The sequence below is a fragment of the Choloepus didactylus genome, chromosome 9 (assembly GCF_015220235.1).
Source record: "Choloepus didactylus isolate mChoDid1 chromosome 9, mChoDid1.pri, whole genome shotgun sequence".
Classification (NCBI taxonomy): domain Eukaryota; kingdom Metazoa; phylum Chordata; class Mammalia; order Pilosa; family Megalonychidae; genus Choloepus; species Choloepus didactylus.
The window spans coordinates 100010109-100029176 of record NC_051315.1 but is presented as its reverse complement, the minus strand read 5'-3'; the positions used below and the strand labels follow the sequence as shown (position 1 = coordinate 100029176).

The 19068-nt window shown below is 42.5% G+C and overlaps 1 long non-coding RNA gene across 1 annotated transcript; it reads left to right on the top strand.

Annotated features, from left to right (window-relative positions):
* The first annotated feature begins 8082 nt into the window (after nucleotides 1–8082).
* Nucleotides 8083–18376, top strand: LOC119544246. The gene is made up of 2 exons (XR_005218799.1): nucleotides 8083–8201; nucleotides 15401–18376. It is a non-coding gene; the product is annotated as an uncharacterized LOC119544246 (long non-coding RNA).
* The last annotated feature ends 692 nt before the right edge of the window (nucleotides 18377–19068 follow it).

Sequence of the window (19068 nt, the reverse complement as noted above, 5' to 3'; positions counted from 1 at the left end):
CTACCCACCCAAATGAGTAACTATGTACTTGGTCACACAATGTATTTTATCAGTGATTGTGCCAAGAAATTCTTTCATCTCAGATGTAGAAGTTAATCTTTCCATGAAAAACACGGGAAGATGACCCCAGATATAGCAGGTCTAGGATTCTGAAATCTGCATTACAGGAGGGTGAGGAAACATGATATTTGATCAATGAGATAAGGGAGAATTGTATAGGCTCTGTCTAATAAATAATGAACCAGATACATTCCATATATGAAATATTGTCTACCTTATCTGTTTGCTCATCAAACTCTTAGCCAAGACTACTTGTAAAGAATAATTATCACATGTATCCTTTGAAGTAATGACCAAGATTATAGAGAAATTACACAAGTGCACAGAATGGAGCATAGAAGACAGATTTTAAGATGTACCCTTCTTCCCCTCTCCAACCCCCAACTCCTGAAGTAGAAACCTGAATTCTTAAGTGCCCAGATTGTTAATAACTTAAAAAGTTCACACAGGAAAATCCACATTCCAAAAATACTACTATTATGAAAAATTTCAAACATACAGAACAGTTGAAAAAATAGTACAATTGTTTAGTCACATACCAACCACCTAGATTCAACAATTGTTAATATATTACTGAACCATTTGGATGTAATACTTCATACTCCAAATTTACATATTTCAGTATGCATCTTCTAAAAGTAGGACCATTCTTCAGACTAATCACAACTAGGGCCGTTGACAGTAATTCTTTAACATCATCCAATAGTTAAATTCAAATTTCCCCAGTAGTCCCCCAAATACTTTTTATATCTATTATTTTTCAAATGAGGATTCATTCAAGGTCATGCCTTGTATTTGGTCTTTCTAGTCTCTTTTAATCTAGAACAGATCCCACCCACCCCCTCAGTTTCTTAACGACATCACATTTTTTAAGAGACCAGTTATCTTGTAGAACATCCCGTATTCTGGATTTTTCTTATGTTTCTCTGTGATGCTATTTAAATTTTTCATCTACCCTATACATTCCACGTAAACTGAAAGTGAAGTTAAGCCAAAGGTTTGATTCAATTTAGGCTAAAAGTTTCATGTCAAGAATTCTTCAGAATTGATGCTATGAACTCCATTCTGTATCGTATCAGAAAGTCTGTAAGGTTGGAATGGTCTACTATTAAAGGTGCTAATTTTTAAAGTTATTTAACTCCAGTATTTCCATAAGAAAACAGTTTATATTTTTGATGGTAGAGAGCCATTTTGTACTAAAATTAAAGTGATTTGTGGCTTGCAATATTGTTAGGCAATCCTCTGCAGGAATGATCTAAAATGTTGACTCATTTTTCTACCATTGATGGGAGGAGACAGAACCCAATGTCAAAGGGACTTGAATAACAGTCAAAGTCAGACTCCTCTCCCCAGGAGGATGAACAAATCACCATATGGTCCAGACCCTGGCAGTAACTTGGGGGAAGTAGACTTTGGGGCCTTGGTGACACCCTGAAAATGACAACCCACTGCTCATCCCTAAATTTCAGGAAAACCTCCAGGCTATTAGGCAAATAATTAAACAGCCAAAGTGGAACTTCTGGCCCTACCACTTGTGCTGCCATTTCAAATGCAATGACCTTACATTTATCTATTTGATTTAAAAAATTGGTCCCAGCTTAAAAAAGCCTCTTGGTGCAAGCACAGTAAAATTGTCCAATAAAATACTTAAATCAATTGACAGCACCATGTTTAAAAACACAGTGTTTCACAAAGCAACATAAAATGCTATGCTCACTATGAGATTCCCTTTGGCAACACAAATTTTTAGAGGCAGGTTTTACATTGGATTGCAAGCCTTTATAAACCTGGGTCTGGTTGAACCAACCAAGGCTGATGGCATGACAGAAAAGTACACCCTTCCCCAGACCCAGACGGCCATGGAGGGGAGCCAGGAGCAGACCCAAAATGATCATAAAAGCTAACATTAATTCCCTGTTGACTGTGCACCGGGCACTGGGCTAAGAAACTTACGTTCCATACATCATTTAATCATCACAACAGCCTAGAAAGTGGGTATGACTATTATTCCTATTTTAAAGATGAGAAAACTAAGGCTCAAACTGAGGCACAGAGAGGTCCAATGTCACACTAGCTGGTTGATGGTAAAGCTGGGATTTGAACCCAGGTACTTTGACTCTAGAGCCCAGGCTTTTGCATTTCAGTTTTTAATTTCTACTCTAAACTGACTTCATTCACTCACTTATTTGACAAATTACATATGTGTATGTGTGTGTGTGTGTGTGTGTGTGTGTGTGTGTATCTTACTACATAACAGGCCTTTCATTTTACTGGCTCTGGAATACAATCAAAGCCCAAAATACATGGGGCTCCTCAATTTAGAATGACCACAATTAAGGCTGACCCCAAACAGTATGGGTCCTGTATTTGTAGTGAAAACCTAATGAGATGGCCACATGTTAATAAGTTACATAATTGTTGATGGAGGCATTTGAAATGAAGAAATCTCTCTGGGCTGACTATTACATAGACTCTGTGTTATTAATACTTACTTGGATGTTGGAGGTCTATTAAAATTGATTATTATGTAGATAATATACCAGTATAAGAATGGGCTCAAAGAAGCTGATGTTATAAAAACAAAGGTGTGATGGAGGCAGAATTAGGAGACAAGGTGTTTACCCTGCAAGTTATCTCCCATATGAGTTGCTCATATTTCCTGTGTTTTCTCTCAAGAATATAAACTAAACATAGCAAGAAAAAAAAAAAAAAAAAAAAAACCACTTGAGCAGATCACATTTATCTTTCCTATTTTGGATAGAAGGAATTTTATGGGGAGATAAAGTGGCTTATTTCAGAGAGGAGCTATTCAGAGCAGTAACAGTGGAAATAAGGAAGACTTCTTTTCATTTGCTTAGTCTAGTTGGAAGCTTATCAAACTTATACAAGTGTAAAGACTATGAGGTGGAAAACATGCTTGAATTTTAAAAAGCACACACAATGAGACAACATCACCTTTCAATGTCGGGGGCTTTACAGTTTTCAAACCACTTTCTCATACTGTATAAAAAGTACCTTATGTGTATTCTCAGATTCTCTTATCTTTGCTTGCCCCCTGGCCTGGCCTGTCAGTGGCTTGTTCTGAAGCAGCTGTCGCCAAAGCTGAGGGACTTTATGTGGAGCTCCAGAGTTTCTCCACTTGTGGTCAACCTGCCATATGTCTGGAGCCAGACTTGGAGGAAAAGCCACACCAAGGGGTCTAGGATTTGACTTCCTGGGTGGATTTTAAGGGGTCAGAATGAGGCAATCTGGAAGTGATGGGGAGGGAACTCTCCAACGGGTTTATACTGACCAATTTTCCATCCTCCCTTGATGGATTGCTCCGGGGTGAAGTTTCTCTATACAAGGTGGCCTGTGAGTTCAGGTGACCGTGGCTCTCTTTCTGACTGTACATGAAGCAGTGGCCAGTGCAGTGACTCAATAACTTTTCATTTCTTCCCATTCTTCCCTGTTTCTTCCTTTTGTCCTCACATTCAATGACCTGGGATTACAACTCCCAAATAACTCATCGGCACTTGATCCTTGTCTCAGCCTCTGTGGGAAACTGAGTCACACATACTTTATTTCCGACTCATACCAATACTTTGAAGCACACAGGAATGTTATTGTTAGTCATACTTTAAAGACAAGAAAGCTGAGGCTGAGAGAGTTTAAATGACTAGCCTGAGATTATATTCATTCATTTGTTCATGAATTCATGCATTTATAAGACATTTACAAAGTACCTTCCATGTGCCAGGCACTATTCTCTGTGCTGGTGGTGACTAAGACAGACAAGCTTCTTGCCTTTACAGAATTTAAATTCTAGTTAGGGGAGACAGATGGTACTTAAGTAAATGCAGAAATAAAATACATTTAGATGGTGGTAAATTCTATCAAGGTAATACAAGAGAGTTATGTGTTAGAAAGTGGAGGGAGGGCAAGGAGAACTACATTTATAGGGTGTTCAGGAAAAGCATCTCTGAGGAGGTGACATTTGAGCAGATAACAGGGCTAGATTAGAACTTCTAGAGGCTCTAGACACTGCAAAAATTAATAGGTGTTCCCCACCCCTGCCCATGTAATTCAAATGAAAACAATACCACATGAGTACGAGGGAGCCCAAGATAGAAGGTGCTTGATAAATGTCTACTAAATGAATGAATTAATGAACAAATGAAAGATTCTTATTTTTTTCCTATGATAATTGCTCAGACCTCTAAAACAAGATGAACTTTCAAAATATTCCCCCGCTACATTGCTTTATTTTGTTCTATTCTTGTGCTTAATCTACCCATTGAGTAACCCAGATTTGTTGAGGACCAAATGATCAGTAGACTCCAGTCACTTTTAGGATATTAAAAGTGGAAGGAGCAGCAAGTACAAAGACAATGAAGAATAAACAAGCCTGGGTCATTTAAGGATGAGAAAGAAGGCTGGCGTGGCTGTGGAATAAAGAGGCAGAAGGGAGGGAGGACGTGGGGTAATAGAGATGGGCAAAAGCCAGCTCCTATAAGGTCTTGCATACCATGGAAGAGGTTATGGTTTCATTCTAGGGATGCTAGGGAGTAATAAGAGGATTTTAAGCGGGCGAGTGATGTGATTAACAAGGCTGCTGAGTAGTCATTCCAAATCTAGAACTTAGACCTTCCAACTCTGTGACCAGTGCTTCTTCTATACTGAGCAGTTACCTGAGTTTGGACTAGAAACTAAGCTCTGAGGCTCCTACTCTGACAATAGAGTGAAGCGTAGCATCACAATTCGAGGCCTTCAGATGATGCAACAATACGTCTCCAACTGGGCCGCATCTCCTACAGCAGATAAATAAGACAGACTACTCATAAAATCACTCACACCCACTTGATTGGCCCTGTGTAGTTCATCTGTAGATTGGGAATGGTTTCATTTCTCATCCAAGTAGGGAGGTGGGACAGAGACTCACAGGCCTTTAGGATGAAAAAGCATGTGACATGGGAGTTGCTAAAAATCAAATCGGTCTGAACACCCCAGCCCATCGGAACTTCAGGGACTGTCCTGTTCATTTAGTAAGCAAAAATTATGATACAACTTTGTCTCGTTTTACAGCACTATGTGGTTGTGTGTATTAACAAGAGAGAGGTCATTGCGATTTCACATGGTTTTGAAAACCATCCAGAAAAGTGATGGGGCAAGATAGGCAAATGCAATCTGATTAGTAAGGTTTGTTTTTGTTTGTGTTTTGCATGAAAAGGATGATGAATTCTCCCAAATAGGAGGCCTTTGCAAAGGATTCTGTGATCTTCAGTAGATGGGCATATAATTGCAAATGCTGGGGATACTCTTATGAAGACCCTCAGGGACTTACCCACAGCCTTGAAGCTTTGTTCCCCCTTTCCCTGCCAACTTCTATTTTCGGAAACATGTCATCTATTTTCTCTAAAGAGCTCTCCAGCCTGGGGACACAAGCCCCCCCCCCCCCCCTTTTCCCTGGGTTACCTCTCTCAGGGAGCACAGACCACGCAGTCCTTGAGGCCTTTGATCACTCATGGACTTGGTGCCTTTGCACCATGATTGTACGAATCCCCAAGCCAGACACCCTCTTTAAATCCCCAGCCTGCCTCCCGGAACTGCTTCACTTCCTTCTGGCTCTGCAGCTCTTAATTCACAAGGCTGCCTCGAGGACAGCAGAGACTGTCCCTCTCCAGCTGACCACTAAGTGGCATTTCCATGTTATTAATGTGTATTCATCTGCCCCCTTCTTTCTCCCCAAGGGGTGGGGGAGAGAAACATTACAGAACAGAGACAGGATGGGGGCAGAGTGATCACGTGGGCAGGGGGAAGGGAGAGAGGAAAAAGCTGGATGGGTCTGGGGGAAGTGGAGAAGCCTCAAAGGAAAGGGTGAACAACAATGTTTGTGCATAGCAAAATCACACCTTCTCTAGAGTTCAACCGTTTCACCAGCCTGCCCCCCCCACCCCGGCGCCTCTTAGCAATTCCCCAGCTGTCAGCTCTCTACCTGCCTGGCTCTGGCTGCTCTGCTCAGAGCTGCTCCCCTGGGCCTCTCTCTGGCTCGTCAGTGGCCTGCGTCAGCGTCACGCCACGCTGTCTCCCGTTGGCCTGCTGATCAACGCCTGACGGCCGGCCCTCTCTCCCCTCTCAGCCGGGCCAATGGGAGTTAGGGGAAGGTTTTGGTTACAAATGAAAATAAAATAAATAAGTCATACTCCCGCACTCAGGAGTCTGGGAGAAACATCTTCATGGCCTCATAAATCTTCCCTTTTAAATTTGTCCTTCTCCTTCTGGATGCCCCCCTCCCCCCGCCTGCAGTTGGCTGCCCCTCACAGTGCAGGGAATACAAATACAAGAGGCTTAGATACTTTGGCTTGAGGTTGGGAAAGCACCCCCTAAGAAGGCATTTTGTGCTGGGGGCAGGAGGTGAGGGGTGGCATGTCAGGAGAGAAACCAGCAAGATGGAATTCATGACAGAGACAGCCTGTCCCCACCCCCACTCACAGTCTTCTGTCTTCTGCCACAGATCACCCAGCCCCCTCCCAGTCCTCTCTCAACCTTGGCTAAGACCCCAAAGTTCTTGGTTTCTTTATTTCTTCCTATTACAGGGTGGTCGTGAAGATGAAATGCAACAGCCTATTTTAAGATGCCTAGAAGTTTGTCTTGAATATACTAATGGCTTAAGAAAGCAAGTGCCTCATGGCAGGGCTTATTATTCATCTCATACACCTGAAGGTGAATAAAGGCGTCTGAAGTTGGACCTCGAGGGATCAGGAGAGAGTCGGGGCACCTGAGGACCCAGGAGAGACTGAGAAGGGCGAGGGACCGAGGGAGTCTGCTGAGAAAGGCCTGGAGCACTTCGCCACCTTGCACGGGAAACAGAGCACGAAGCCAGGTCACAGGATTAGAGGGGCAGCTGAGGAGAGGGAGAGGAAGGCTGCTTCAGAAATCAACACTCGGTGAAGCTTTGTCTTTAAAAGTCTTTTCACTTTAGACTGGGAGTGGGGGGGGACAATCCTCCTTGGCCATCCCTCTTACACGCTCCTTCCCCACCTCCCTTCAATGCAGGAGGCGTGAAGACAATGGAGGTTTGCCATCTATGAACTGCAGCCGGAGGGCGGCACTTTACCAGTGTCTTGGGCTGTTGAGGGGCCAAGGAAGGCGTTGCACTTGATGGTTATCTTTATGGGGTTAAAAAGGAGGAAGAGGCTTTGCAGGGTTAGGTTTAAGTGAAAGTTGCCCGATTGTTGCCAAATCGGAACCTAGTACGCTGCCCCAGATGCCAGCAGGAAGTGCGACTGCTCTTTGTGTACATTTCAAAGGAGAAAAATTAGTGAGAACTGGAGATGACCCATGATCATTTTCCTCTACCCCTTTAACCTAAAGATAATACAGGGCACTTCCTGGGGGGCAATCCAGATGTCCACTAGGGTCTCCTTGTTCATAACATCTAGGCAAGATTGGTTCATATAGTTCCATGGGTCTTGTTCCATGGCCCTTGGAATTCCACAGCTCTCCCCAGGAGATGAGCCTCCATTTTCTTGGTAGCATCTGGCTCCACACTCCTGTTTTCACTGAATTAGTTCTGCTGATCCTGCTGTCCCACTTCTATTATCTCTTGTTCTATGTTGACCCACACATGGAATTTAGCCTCTTTCTGTGATTTTCACAAAACCATCCTCACATCTGTGTTAATAACAAGCTTCCCTGAGTTTCTCAGAAATCATGTGAAGGTATTTACATGGTAGAAAATCAAATACATTCAAATTGCAAGTGGTGCGTTTTATTTTTGAAATTCCTTTGGTGACTGTGTTAATCCAGGTCCTCCAAGAGGCAGACACTGAGGTGGGATTAAATATGCAAGAAGTTTGTAAGGGGAAACATTGATGAGGAAATTTTGGGAGGGAGCTGGAAGAGGCTGGGAGAGTCATCAGTCCGCAAAGCAGCTCTGTCTCTGAGTGAAGGAGTGAGGGAAGGAGGGAAGATTGGACGCAAGCAGTTTAGACTTCAGTGCAGTTTAAGGAAAATTTGGTAAGGCCATCAGCCAAAGTCGCCGGACAGGTGTCCCACATCTCCCAGCAACCAGCTCAATCATGGATTGGGAGCAAACTGAGAGTAAAGTAGTGATGGATTTCAGAACACAGAAGCTGGGGCCAGAGGTGAGGATGCAGCAGGTGAGCTGAGAGGTGCAGCCTCAGGGCTTCCTAGGTTTACTAGACTCTTCTCTTTCCTTTATGCTTTCATCTCTTCTCATCATCTCTCCCTCCCTTCCCTCCAGATTGTCCCAGGAAGTCCCAGCTCTTCTCTATTATTCAGAGCAGTTCAGCAGTTTCTAGTATTTTCTCAGGACCAAACTCCTCAACTTAGCTCCAGGGTACCTTTGCATAAGTAAACGCTTCAAGGTGATAGGAAGGATCAAAGGGTGCATTGTTTCCCAGACCACCCTGCTGTCTGGCTCTGATAATAAAAGATTCCTTCCTTCACCCCAACACAGCATCTTGGGTCTTTGTGGCTGGTCCTCAGCCCAGAGAAACCACACCTTACTCCCAGAAGCACTGACCCAAGGAGCTGGGTTTAATTTTGAGACATCACTTTTTTATCTAATTCCTGATAAGGGCTCCTAAATTGGCCTATTTTTCCATTAAAAAAAAAAAACAACCAGACTCTAAGTGCACTGCTGCAGTCGATATCTGTTATTTTGGGGCTGCCAGGCATCCATCCCCTCTTCTTATTCACACTCTGACCTCGTTTGAGGACCTGACCATTGTGTTGCATGCAGCCTTGAAACCAAAGGGGGGAGATTCTCCCTGACTCCATCCCTGTGCAGCCTGGAGCAGGCGGGCATCTTAGGCATGACCCATCTGGAACGTTCTCCTCTGGAGCTCGATGGAAACACTGGGGGTCAGCTGGGGATTCACTCACCGTGGAGCAGTGGGGCTGTGCGGAACACACCACCCTGTGGCAGGACTCGGCCGGGGTCTCTGCTGCCCAGGCCTCTGGCATGCCCTTGGTTCCTGCACATTTTCCAAGCCCGATCCTCCAGCATTGGGATGATTCTTTAAGCGCTTGTAAATTTACTTTTTAATCTTATGATTGCTAGAGTTGATTTCTGTTGCTTGCAAACAAAAAAATCTGACTTTCCTATTATATCTGCCCAAGTCTTGGCATTCCTCTCTACTCAAGAGGCCTTTCTTGGCCACTTTTGCTCTCCTGTAATTAATTCCTCTCTGAACTCCAGGAGCATTTGGAATGTAGCATATGCAAACTTGCATTCTAATTTGGAACTTGAGAGTGGGTGTTTGCATATGCAGTGCTTATTGAGATGAGCACTTTCTTCATGTTTTCTCTCCTTTTCATTCACTGCCCCCAGCCCCAGTCTATCATAATATCTGAGTACACATTCACTTCCTTCACTGGAATGTGAGATCCTCTGAGTACAACCACTATATCTTATTCATCTCTGTTTCTCACTATTCCCCAGATCCTAGCACAGCGCTTGTCCATGTTTAAATAAAGAAAATAATTTTACATACACATACAGTAGTCATCAGATCAAACAGCATTGTGAGTTTTTTGAGGACAGAAGCTGATTTGAATATAAAGTGTGTCACTTTGTACCAGGAGCTTAGTAAATATGTTATCATATATTTTAAAATAATAATTATCTGAATAATTAAATATCCAGGAACCTCGCCTGAGAGCAGTGATGGGCATAGGTGATGGGCTGCTCCATCCTGTTGGTTGTGGAGTTTGAGGCCAAGAGAAATGTGAAACACTGTCCATTGGAGATGCTGGAGTTAGGGACCAGATAGAGAGTCCGAATGATGCACTGATCCAAAGCAGAGGCCTTGGAATGAAAGCCAGCCATGCGGCCATGTGGCTGCTTTCTGATGGATGCCAAGATGGAGAGTTTGGGAGGGCAGATGGAAAGATGTCAGCTGCCACTTAATTAGTATCCAGAAATGTTTCACTGGGTTCAGAACCATGCACATTTCTTTCTTTCCAAGCTCTTCCTAACTGCTTCCCTGCATGGTTACCATGCTGAGGTGGATTTACCATGGGGCTAGTGAAGTTTAAGTTCTGTCCATTGGAGTGGTCAAGGGGGGTTTGCACTGGTGGTAGGCAGACCCTAGGAGGAGGTCTATATAGGCTCTGTTTGAACAGGGAATTCCAGAATGCTGCAGACCTGGAGTAAGGCCTAGAAGTGAGGGATGTGGCTTTGAATAGACAAGTCTCCACCCAGGTCTTGCCTGGGCAGAGGGAGGAGGAGCAGAATGCAGGCTCCTTCTAGCCTGCATCTAAGGGTGATCCTGGTAATACCTCCATAAGGTGCTAAGATTGGGAATATGTGCATCTACAGGGAGTAACAATGATTTAAATGTATAGAGCCAGAAGCTATCTGTGGAAAATTCTTCCACGTCTTATACCTTATATTTGAAAGAAACTGGATAAAATTTGACAATAACCCTAAAGGTTTGCATGACAATACCAATAATTTTGATCACCATGCTAGAGGAAAGATTGAATTATCTTTCTATTTTATCTATAGGGAAAAGGAAAAGATATTATGAAATCAGTGTCTTGTGATGAATATAGGGGAAAAGTATTTGAGAGGTATGTCAGGCTGCTAATTAATAAAAATATTACATTATTTTTCTGTATTTGTGATATATGTGACACTTGTTCACTTTTAAAAACTAGCCAGTTTTATTTCCTCATTGTCAGTAAATATTCTTTTTTGTACCTAATTTTATATTTGTGGTTTAGCATTGTTTTTCTCAAAGGGTCTCCCAATTTGTATAAACTTCAGGTCCCACAAAACCTATATCTGCCCATGAAACCCTAATTCTTCCTGAGTAACAATCAATGGCCTGCAGGACTGTAGCCTGGAATGAGGGGAATTTATTGTAACTACTTCATGTCCTCAGTGGATAGGGCCCCATAGGCCTATAGCCCACCTTTTAAAATGTTTTATGAGACTTGTTATTTTTACCAGACTTGCAGAGCTATATGACCTTGAATAAGTCACGTAACATCTTGGGAGTTTGGATTCTTTGTCTGTAAAGTGAGAAGGCCAGACAAAATATTTTCCTGTTTGCTCTCTGGTACTAACATCCTATGCTTTTTCCATTGAAAACTGCATTTAGCATTAAGGATTGGGGGGTGGAGGAACATCCCAATACAACTGAGAAGTGTTGCTGTAAATTATCATCCATAGTGATAGCTGTACCTCCAGATAATGTCCTCTCCGAACAGCATCCGGCCCCACCACTTACCCCATATCCCAATTCATTGTGGGTGCAGCTCACTGTTAACATAAAATCCGTGCTTCTGCAAAGTGGTCATTTTCTGATTCAGAGTATATAATGCATGTACTAGCAGTTTAAGAAAGACAATCTATCCTGAAGTTTTTATTTAAAAGGATTCTTCAAGTGGGTTCCAACCATACGTGGATCTTCACACCATCGAGATAATTTCTTACATTTTGTAGGTTCAGATTTATGTAATGTGAAGTCACAAGTTTGAACCTTAGAAACAGGCAAAAGTGACAAAGTGGAGAGCCAGTTTGTGTTCTGATGGGGACAATGGGATAAGATGGAGCAATCTGAGTTCTGGAAGTCAAGTATAGAGGTTGAAAAGGGCCCCAATACACCAAAATGCCTGGGAGCTGTCAAACTGAACAGGAGCCCTTCCACAGCAACTCGGATGCCACACTCCTACCTTGGTGACAATCCCTCTCTGGCGCCGGAACCATGGCCAAGACAATTCCACTCATTACTACAAAAGGGGCTGTTTCTACATATTGTGTTTAATACCTGCGGAAGGCATAAGCATCCATATGTGTCCTTGACCGGAAGAACCACACAGGGCTGCAGCTAAAAGCCTTTTGCCTAAGGGAATTGAGACCTCCCAGCTCTTACAAACAAACTGCTCCGACTTCTGGCAATTGTTCATATACATTTTCCCCCTTCCTTCGCCTTCATTGGGAAACTGACTCTATGATCACTCCCACCCCACCTACCTGTGTTACTCTGCAGCAATAATGGCTCCGAGTACATATTTGTTAATTCATTCTGCTGTGTCACTGTCTCACCGGATCAATAGTCCTGGCACGGGAAGTGCTAAGTTGGAGCTAGGGCTGCTCCTGCCTTCCCCTTGCAGAATAGCACAGGCTGCCTGGAGTGTGGCTGATGCTTGTGTATTTACTATTTCTCTGTGCTTCCTGTTTCTGTCTTCCTTCTTCAGGCTAAGGCTGACTCTGTTTTTAAGGGTGGAGAAGGTAGATCTTGATTTTTTTTTTCTTTAATCCCTGTGCAAAGATACCTTTTAAAACCAGGAAATAATCTGTTTCTGTCTCATCTCTTTGCCAGACAGTGTTGTGTGGAGTTTTGGTGCATGGACTCTCAAGTCAGGCTGCCCAAAGTCCAAAATTTCCTATCCGTGTGTCCTTGAGCAGGTCACTTAACCTCTCCAAGACGACATTTCCCAGTCTGGAAAATGGAGATTAAAGCTGTAGCTCCCTTGTAGCATTGCGTGAATAGATTGACATAAGGCATGTCAGGGTCTTGGCGTGGCTTCTTATGGGTGTGTGGCAAGCGCTCTATTAGTGTTAGCCAGGATTATTGCTTCCCACGTCCTCTTTACACTCCGTGTTCTCCTGGGTGGCTTTTCTTCTGACTTGAGCTGCTGCAGGAACTTCCACACAAGAGAGGCAGGAGAGCAGCTTAGATCTGTAATATTAGCCCTTTGGCATCGTGTTCCGTTTCTTTCAAGGTCCTCTCTTCCAGACAACTGCCTCCCTCACCTCCGCGCCTCACATACAGACCCAGATTGATTGCAAATTTCTCAGTCTCTGGTAGAAGGTGCATTGTATCTTCCAATCCCCTGCCCCTGGCTCGGGATTTATAATAAATGCTCAATAAATGTCTATTAAATGAATGACTTCCTTTCTATATTCTGATCATATTCCTGTCTTGCTGTTTTTATTAGAGTCCTACATCCTGAACATTTACTTGTTTTGGCAATGGAGTCTATGTTTATGAGATATTCCTGTAAGGCCATGTCCTCAAACAGCATTTCCCATAGTACACATGACCTGCAGAACACTAGCCCAGTGGGTAGCACCAGGAGAAAAGGAGTCTGTGGTCATCTGTATCACCCCTTTCATGCTTTGTCAAGGGGGTAACCACTGTAAAGAATTGTCCAGGTGGAGAGCAAAATGACAAACTGCAGGACCTAAAAAGGGATGCCGGGGTCTCCTGTGCCTTGTTTGCACTTCCCACCTTTCTCGCCCAGAAAACCTCCAGTGGACCTGCTTCAGGCTAAACATCCCTGCCGGGTTCCCTCCATCCATCAGCCGCCCCCCTCCCTCCTTTACCCTCCCAAATGGGAGGCTGCTTGCAGGCAAGGCTCAACCTTGGCCATTAGGATTAGATGCCAGCTTCTGCCACACTCGTCTCTAATGTCTCTGTCCCTTTTTGATGATACCAAAAAGTGTGCTCCTGGACAATGTCTGTGATTAACTGTACAGATATAAAAAGTTCTTTCTTGAACTAGAATAAATGTAAGATACTATTACAAGGAGTTAACAATAGAGGGGTATATGGGGAAAATGTACCTATTATAAATTATGGATTATAGTTAGTAGTAATATTTTAATACTCTTTCATCAACAGTAACAAATGTACCACACAAATACTATGGGTCAGTATTGGTGTGGGGGGGTATGGGGGGTATGGGAGGATTTGGGTTTTTAGAAATTTTTATTTCTTTTCTGGAGTAATAAAAATGTTCTTAAATTGATCATGGGGATGTATGTACAACTATGTGATGATACTGTTTGCCAGTGATTGTATACTTCCGATGGTTTGTATGGTGTGTGAATATATCTCAATAAAATTGCATTTAAAAATAATAATAACATATGAACTAAAAAGTTAAATCAGGTGACATTATCACAAAAATAAAAAAGTGTGCTCCTTCTCCCCATGCCCTTTCCAGCAAGAGGCATTCACACACTAACACATAATTTTTCACTGCCCTCTCCACAAAGGAGGGGCATGGTAAATTCAATCACCTCAAGCTAAGCCCTAGAATTTAAAGAAGTTGGGAAACACTCATTGAGGGTGGTGATTCTTAGTAAGAGGTGGGGACCCCCTCACTCCCACTGGGGATGTGTATTAGGATCCCTGTTCAGCAATACTGAGAATCTCTGGTGGATAAGCCACAGGCATCAGTGGCAATGTGACATCTCCCATGGGGTATTGGGATGGAAAGAAGGCTAAAAATGACTGAGATTCTTTCCTGCAATTAGGAAAGCACTTGACAAAGAGACACAGAATATGCTGCTTACACAGGAAATACCCACTGACCCCAAGTGGGTGAAGAATGTAGTTTTATAGCTAGCATAAAATAATGTAGGGAACTAAGAGCACAGCTTCTGGAGTCTGCCCGAGTCTGCTTCTTGCTTTATTAGCTGTGTGGCTTTTAAAAAGTTACTTAACCTTTCTGTGCCTCTGTAAAATGGGGATAATAACAGTATTTAGTTTAAAAAATGTCAGCCATCAGACAGGTCATGCACATAGCAGGCTTGCGAGTTTTGTTGGATGGATAAGAGGAGTCGTTTAATGACAAACATGGAATATCAGTTTTCAAAGAAAGAATTAATAATGCATTCAATTATGATCAGTATAGTTAAGTGTTTCTGGGGTGATTCAGAAAGCACTTAAGCATTTTACAGGAACCCAGCATCATGCCTCTGAGAGGAAGAAGTGAGGGAGATGGACTGAATCCAAACTGGGCCAATGACATCCCCTGAAAGTTAATTTTGTGATGAACCTGTAAAAACTGCTTTGCTTATTACCTTTCTTTCTATTTTCTAAAGCAAGTGTCAAATACACAAAGAAAAAGCTCTGTTGTTTAGAGTCTTCGTACATGGAGTTTTATTGTGTTACAGACACAACAGGTGTCACGGCATTTCCTGGGGGTTTGGGTTGGATGAGCTCTAAGACCCCTTTCCCACCCCAAGTCGACGGTTCTTTGTACCAGCCCCATCAATTCTCTTTCTCCAAAGTCCCACTCATGGGCCGCCAAGAAGCAGCTCCTAGGAGGCATTTTAGTGAAGGAAAGCTTACTCTTGCTCCTTCTGTGATCATTATAAATTCGTCATTTCCAGCTGCTCCTGAACTCATTTCTACCTTCCTTCTTTGTGCTTTACAAATTGCGTAGCTTGCGGGTAGATGGGGGATAACTTTAGTAGGGAAGTTATTGCCAAACACATAAAATGAAAGAACCACTTTTCTTTGTTGCAAACCTGCCATCTCAGAGGATTTCTTTTATTTTTTTTTCTTGTTAAATTACATCTCCTAATTAGGTCATGCTACTGGAGGCGACCTACATTTCAGAAGCCAACAAACGATAACAGAGGCAGGGAAACGGGTGGAAGAGAAAGAAGAGTGGCTTCAAGATGGCTTCAGGTGCAGTTTTCCTCAAGTGATTCAGATACGACAGAGAGTTCCAAATGAACTTGATCTTAAACTGAGAGATATGCTTGTTGTTTCAGTGCAGTATTCTGAAAGCTTACCTAATGGGAAACACCACGCTCATTCATTTACTCACCCATGTTCACAGAACATCCATTGTGAGTGTGTAAAACAAATTATTGGGAATGGTGGAGTGTGCAAAGAAACAGGAAGTGATACCTGCCCTCAAGGCATTTTCAGTCTATTTGAGAATTCAAGATCTTCCCAAGAGTTAAGTAATAATGAGACTGTCGATGAGAATAGGGGTTGTGTTATTTATCTATTGATGCAAAATAAATTACCCCTCCAAACCTAGTGTTTTAAAACAATAGACTTTTACTGTGCTGCCTGGTTTCTGTGGCATCCAGGAGTGTCTTAGTTGGGTGGTTTGAGCCCAGGGTCTCTTACGAGGTTGCAGTCAAGATGGCAGCCAGGGCTGTAGTCCTCTGAAACTTTGACTGGTGCTGGAGGCTCCGCTTCCTCGTGGTTTGTGGCCATTGGCAGGAGGTCTCAGTTTTTTACCCTGTGGATAAACAGATTTGGACCTTCAAGTACGGTTAAGATTTGGTTGGAGAAAGAAGAAAATTCTAGGCATGTGAGGTGTAATCCCAAAAGAAGAAGAAAGAGGAAAAGGAAAAGAGAAAGGTAAGAAACCATGAGTTCTACTCAGTAAAATCATATACAAGTGAGTCAGTCTGACTGGAGAAGAGTTTTATGTAAGGGAAATGGTGGTACTTTAGTCTGAAAAATTAGGTTATAGGTGTATTATGGAGGGTCTTAAAAGACTTGCTAAGGAGTTTGGACTTCAAGCTACAGGCAATGGTGAATCACTCAAGGTTTTTTCCTTTTTTTAATTTTCCTTCCTTCCTTCCTCCCTCCCTCCCTCCTTCCCTCCCTCTCTACCTTTCTCTTTCTTTCTTGCTTGCTTTCTTCCTTTCTTCTTTCCTTCAGAAGCTTGTAACTGCATTTATTTATTTTTATAATATTAATTGAAGAATAAGTTACATACAGTAAAATGCACAAACCTCAGTAAATTTGTACTCACACAAATATACACAGCCAGAGTAAGCAATAGAACAATTCCAGCATGAAGCTTCCCCTCGTGCCTCTACCCAGTCAACACCTTCCCCTAGAAGTAACTACTATTCTCACGTCTATCACTATAGAGTAACTTGTTCTTAAACTTAAAAACATGGTATCATACTGTACGTAGTCTTTTATGTCTAGTTCCTTTCACTCATCATTGCCTGTGAGATTCATCCATGTTGTTGCATTTAACAGTATTTACTGCTGTGCTGTAGCTTATTATATGAATGCACATCTTATTTATCCTTTCTGCTATTGATGAATGCACTTAAGGTTTTTTAATCTGAGGAATGGATGGGTGACAAGAGGTAAGAAAAACCCACATGTTATTGGGTAAATGAATGAGTAAACTCCAGGTTGATTGAGTAGGTAGAGCAGGGTTTCTAAACTTTAGGGTACACAAGCACCAAGTGTGTGTGTGTGTGTGTGTGTGTGTGTTAAAAATTCAGTGTGTGCCAACCCCAGAGATTCTGAAACAGGAAGTCTGGGGCCTGGTGATTCTAGGATTTTCTTAGAGGTGATCTTTGGGCCACGCTTTGAGAAACACTGAGGTAGTACTTGGAATTTAGGAGACAGGAATTGAACATTCTCATTAGTTTTCTTGCTGACATATGGTCATGATTGCCTGAACTAAGATGCTGGCTGTGGAAATGGAAAGGAGGGGATGGATATCAGATGAGAAATATTGTTGACGGATTGGCAATGGGGATTGAGGGAGACAGATGAGTCTAAAATGATTCTGAGGTGTCACACTTGGGTGACTGAAGAAAAGGTATCATTGTTTACAGAAACAGGGAAGTCATGCTAAGGAGCTTATATTTTATGGAGCTGATGGGTTCAGAGCATCCCTGTTGTTTGAGAAAATGATGTAAACCTGTGATGATCCCTGTGTGGTAATTGAGGAAGCTGTGCTGAGGTGGTTGCTATTTCTGATCACACTGCTGCTATCTTGTCGACCTTGCTGTCAAGATCATAACACCATGCTTCTGAGAGGTACCCCCCCACTGTCCTTCTGGTCCCCTCTCTGCTGCTAATCAAACCAACCCAGAAAGGAAGCTACATATCACTTCAACATTTCCAGTCAGATTCTAAGACCTCTTTTGATGTTAACTAGAGATGGTTCTGAGGATCCCTCTACTTTAAAAACTCAAAGATTTAAAAATCTTTTTCAAATGTAGGAAAAGTGCATCTGGCTGTTCTGTAATGTCCTGCTTGCTTTTGCCTTCAGTTAATTCGTAGGATCACAGGTTGCACGCACTCCTTCACTTATCCCCTCCTCTTACCAGTCTTTTCTTCTTCTCTAGGATATATGAAGCCAGTTCCATTAGTCTTTCTATATAGATCCAATTTCCCAAACCTTTAATCATTTTTTTGTGCCTCTCATCTGGAAATATGTGATTACATGCTTGGCTAAGAGAAGCATTCGTTTTTTCAATGCTGTGTTGGCATTGTTGGAATAAATGGGGGAGCAGGATCTACAGGTTTAGCTCATTCTCACCCTGGACATGTTCCTTAAAAATGTGAGTTAAATCATCATTTTGGGTAAAATTGAACTGTACTTTTCCCTTTCATTCAATTACAATTTCAGCAATGCTTTCAATTTAAATCTTAAAATGGGTTCCAACTTCCAACTTCTAACACTTCTAAGTATGTTCTTCTTTCTAAATTGTCAGTGGCCACAACTGTCCTTCCTCCCCACCCCACCCCCCAAAAACCAAAACCAATAAAAATACATAGTAAAATTTATCTTTATCATGATTTAACATTGATTACGTCTTCAAAAAATGGATTTATCTAATTGGGAATTTTTAAAGTCTCATTTTAAATCACGAAAAGAGAAAAATATCAGAGGGTGAAAAACCCCAGGAAGGAGCCTGGATAGCATCTAGAGGTCACTAATTCCAAACAAAAGGATGTTGAGAGCATCCAAATCCTCCTTAATGAAGGAGGCACCTCTTGCGGAAGGCAGGACTCAACCACCGTAGGTGAGCTGGGCAGGGGCTCACACATGGAGATGGGAAGGGAGAGCACAGCAAGCAAAACTGGCCTTTGCAGTCAGAGAATCACTTAAGCCTCTAAATGCTCAAAGCAATATACAGGCATCCTTTATCCTGCTCCTCTGAGTATTTGAAGAATGATAAGGGCAATTTCAGTTGGCAAAGCATTTGTAGCCCAGAGAGACTAAATGGTTAGCTGAAAGTGACATAGCAAATAAGTGGTAGGGTTAGAAGAACTAAAGATTACAGATCAGAGACCAGAGGATCGTGATCATGGTGAATGATGTCAGGCATGATAAAATATGTTTCTCATTGTGGCAACATGGATAAATGCCAAGAGGGGCAGGAGAATCCTATCTTCCTTCATAGCCATCAGCCTTCCTTGCTGCCACTTGGAGCAAGCACTGCATAGCCACTTCCCAGGAAGGTAAGGCAGT